The sequence below is a fragment of the Sinohyriopsis cumingii genome, chromosome 6, assembly GCF_028554795.1.
Source record: "Sinohyriopsis cumingii isolate HCF-2022 chromosome 6, ASM2855479v2, whole genome shotgun sequence".
Taxonomy (NCBI): domain Eukaryota; kingdom Metazoa; phylum Mollusca; class Bivalvia; order Unionida; family Unionidae; genus Sinohyriopsis; species Sinohyriopsis cumingii.
The window spans coordinates 90,684,237-90,688,949 of NC_142966.1; positions in this window are offsets into that span (position 1 = coordinate 90,684,237).

A 4,713-nucleotide genomic window follows, 5' to 3' on the forward strand; every position below is an offset into this window, starting at 1 on the left:
TTACTGAGTCTCGGTAAGTGGTAAATAAATACGGAAAATAATTTTATAAAAAAAAGAATTACATAAAAATAAATAAATTGGCAAGGATAAATCTAGCCACGACAGGGACCCCATTTGCCATAACTTTCATTGTCACTACTTTCACTTTCACAATTACTTTCACTTTCACAATTTGACATGCAATTTTCAAATGCCTCACGCGCATGTTAATAATCTTTTTTTTCTTCTCATATTCGTATGCTAATTCTGATCTAATTTTTTCAATCACGTGTGAGAGAGATACAAATTTTGTTAACTTGTGTATCTTTAACCAAAGCCAAAGATTGGAACATAAACTATTAGATTTGCGTTATAAATCTGTACTCTGCTGGTAGTGTATATTTATCTTCGAATTTTTGTGTTTGCAAAGATTCAAAATCACAAATAATTTTTTTTTCTGGATCAGGCTTTATTTTTATGCCGTCATGTTTTAATTTTTTAATTGTTATATATTACAAAACGATATTTACATATTTATTGTATATTTACAGCGTATATATTAGCATATTTACAGCATTGTATTAAGCTATTTACAGCATATTATTTATAATCTTAGTTCTAAGGACGGCAAAACACATTATCTTAATTATAGCAACATATTTACAGCATTGTATTAAGCTATTTACAGCGTATATACGATCTTAATTCTAGGGTCGGCACAACATATATCAAGTTACTTACAACATTATATTAATACACATACTCTTTGTTCGAAAAACAGAACAATACATATAAACTTAGTACATATAAACTTAGTTCTAAGGACATCAAAATACATGTAATCTTAGTTCTAAGGACGGTACAATACATATAATCTTAGTTCGAAGAACCGTAAACACATATACGGGGCCGTCTCTATGTTCAACAGATTTCTGCACACATACACACATCCGCAATAATCATCCTCGGGAGAGTACATTAGAGCACCCACCACGTGGTGACAAGGTGGGGAGGGTGTATTCTTTCTGTTGAATTTTGAGCTTGGGGTGAACCCCCACATTTTAATGAAAAACTTGCGAAATATCGCCACCGTCGACAGTTATGTCAGGAAATTTGAACGCCGGACCTCGAATATGAGAATTCAACGCGCTAGCATTGTAGCACGGTACACATCTTACAGATATATGCTTCAGAAATTAGTATGAGGTTAGCTATGCTTGATTTCCTACAAATACCCACGGCGTGGAATTATTTCCCATTTTCCAGAAAACATGGTAATATATAATTGTATGTGTATATTTCTGCACTTGATAAAGTAGATATATGTGCATGTATAAACAGATAGATCTAAAACAACTGAACTGTATTGATTATAAGCGCGCGTGTGACTACTGTTTTTCTGCCTTGATTTTGTCAATAAGTTGAAAGTATAAATATCCCACTAATACAAACAGGGCCCCGAGTGTCCGAGTGGTCTAACGAGCTCTCCGTTACGGATCTCTGCCGTCTCACCTCTTTCTGCGTAGGTTCCAGTCTAGGATTCGGCCAATGTGGGTATGTGAGAAAGCTATAAACAATTTTTTGGATTTATGGAGACCAAATGATTTGGTAGTGGCAAGTAGAAAGACAGTTCGTGATACCATTCAACAATAATTTTTTATCTTACATAAAGAAAACTCATCAAATCTACCCGTACCATTATGTTATCGACCAGAAGATACGTGACGACAAAATATCGACGTTGATATACCAGGATCATCAGAGAAACAAAATCTTGTATTAAATGATATTGTTTTAGCACCTGTTAGTGTTGTTGAGATAGCGTTAACTATGGACAAAACGCCATGGGCGCTAGGATAACGCAATGAATATTCTATTATCAGAAGGATTAACCATCTCTAATACAAATGTGTGGACCGTGGATGATCGTATCGAATGGTCAAACTTAGTTTATCTCGTTGTGTCTCGAGTCAGAAGAATATCTCAGCTGTAGAGAATTGTCATAGACTTCACAGAAATCATAATCAAGATCTGGAAACTAACGGTAATCTGGAAACTAACGGTAATCTGGAAACTAACGGTAATATAGTAAGAAGAATTTTTAAAGTTATAAACAGTGTGCCAAAAACAAATTAAGCGCGACTCTGATCTCGATGCTGAATTTACATTGAAACAACAGCAAAATAATTGTGCGAGCTGTAACACAGTAGTGTTGTGACAGTATTCTAATAATAATCCAAGACAATTTACCGTAGACAGAATTAATATTAATTTTGGTCACACGCGCGAAAATGTGATGCTGACCAGTCTTTGAATGTAATCGACGTCGAGGTGCTAATTTACAAAAGTGAATGCGGTGGTAATTGTGTCTTTAGGAGTTACTTGTAATTGTCCGCTTACAAATCCAAGTTGAGGAGCAGAAGAATCTAATCTGTAGATTGCAGGTCCACCCGTGGATCTTACCACTCTAGAAATTGTATGTGTCGTAAAACTCCAAATAGAATCATTCGCTTTTTTTTACCACCTTCAAGTTTACCAGGTTCATTTAAATATCTGAAGTCACATTACCTAATACTGGTGTTTTGAAAAGTCATTTCGTTGTATTGGTATATGTTTTTGTAATCGTATTAACTGGTTTCATCGAAATTGCACGAGTAATTTTATTATCACAATTTATTAATCTTGCAACCCATTCGCGAGATCTCACATCTTTCTGAATTATTTCCTCTGCATATTGATATCCAAAAAAACCGCTCAGCAAGTGTTCATTTATATCATTCAACAATTGCCTGATCACGATGAATTGCAGTATGTCCTCGTCTGATTTTGACGTTATGTTTTATCATCAGAGATGATACTGCACCAAGAAATTCCTTGCCAGGATCAACATGTAGCAACTGTGGCCATCCCAAGGGTCCTCGTTGATAAAGTCGTTCAAAAACAGATGAAACTTCAGTTGCTGTTTTAGCTGATAACGGCTCTGCTTCCTTATATCTACTTGCAACGTCAACGACAGTCAAAGAAACGCGTATTTATATGTACGTAATTGACGTCTATCAATTTTAATAGTATCGTGTGGTAAAAATAAAATATCTGCTTGATGAACTTCATTAGGAGTGCTGACATAAAAAATGTGCGTACTTAATCTGTTTAGGTGGTGGTAAATAAATTTGCCATATTGCCTGTCGTGCTAACCAATTTTCGGCAACAGAATGTGTAACATTTGCTGCATCAGCAAGTGTACTAATCGTGCTTTACCCCTCCAATATCCTCTTGGGCTATAACAAATCGGTTCCATTATTTTATAATAATCGGCTGATTAATTACCAGCCCTAATACTAATTTCCCTTTTATCGGATTTTGCGACCACACATAAGTGTCCCGACAGGTAAACAAAATTTTGAAAAACACAAACGACAATGATAAAGTAACACAACGAAAAGAAAACTAACCCAATTAGAGAAACTCGGTTAGTTACAGGCTTCGGTTTGACGTTACTGACCTTTTGTTTTCATTTTTTTCGTATGAGGTTTTAATGTTCATAAATAGACTTTAAAGCATGTGGTCTGTTCACCCTCTCTGCTGCTAAGGGAGCTGTAACGCGGACTAACAGGTGGTCTAATCACTAAACATGCCTAATTATTGTGTAGAGCTTGTACTATTCTGTGCAACAACAACACTATGTCCTCACTTGAATATATTGAATCGACACTGTGATATTGTAAGTCGTACTAAGTCAGCCATTTTGTTTCGTTCATAGGATTCCACCATTCGATAGTCTTTACCTGGTGTTGGAATCAGACCACCAGCATTATTTTACATGTTATATGCATACATTTCTCCAAGCTGAAATCGACCAACATTCCAATAACACCAGGACTCCTAGAGGTGATAGTGCCAGTACACACACCAAGTCGTCTTAGACCGTGCCCATTATAATTGTGAATGACAGCTGACCAAAACTACTGGAGTTATGGCTCCATTTCCTTTTTTTAATGTAAACATAATTTGGACCCTATTTCACACTTACTTTACATGCGCACTTTCATCACATTGCTTTCACAACCACAATAAAACTCATATCAAAATAAATAAATCATTCCCAATTATCACATAGTGCAAATCAGTCCCTGTCATAAATATTTCAAAATGAAAGACATAGCTAAACAACACCTCTAAATTGAGATCTGAACTACCTTTTGGTCCGGGAGCTATTTATCTTGGTCTGACCTTGCCTTGTGTTTCAACAGACCACCCATAGGATCCGGATGTTTTTTTTTAAAGCGATACCTATTAGAACATCCTTGGCCGTTTTTTTGTTGTAAAGCTGAGAAAGAAACATTAGTTTAATATACTGCCATTGAAGACCATATTTTCGAACTACTTATTTTCAAAAGGCACACTATGGCGACGGAAGAAGACAAATTTACAATCAGTACATTTCGTCCCTTTCTCTCGTAACATACGTGGTGCCCTCCGCAGACAGCGAATCAGCAAGTTCTTCAAAATGTATATGTATTCATACAACTACTTCTGGACTTTACAGAAATGACCGACCGACCGATGCCATGCCACCCCCACCCCCCTCTCTCTCTCTCTCTCTCTCTCTCTCTCTCTCTCTTTGATAATTTTTGCAACGTAATGCAGCCAGGAATGCATTAAACAGAACATGTGTGTGTGTGTGTGGAGAGGGGATGAGCAGTGATTCAAACTGCATGACGATAAATAATATAC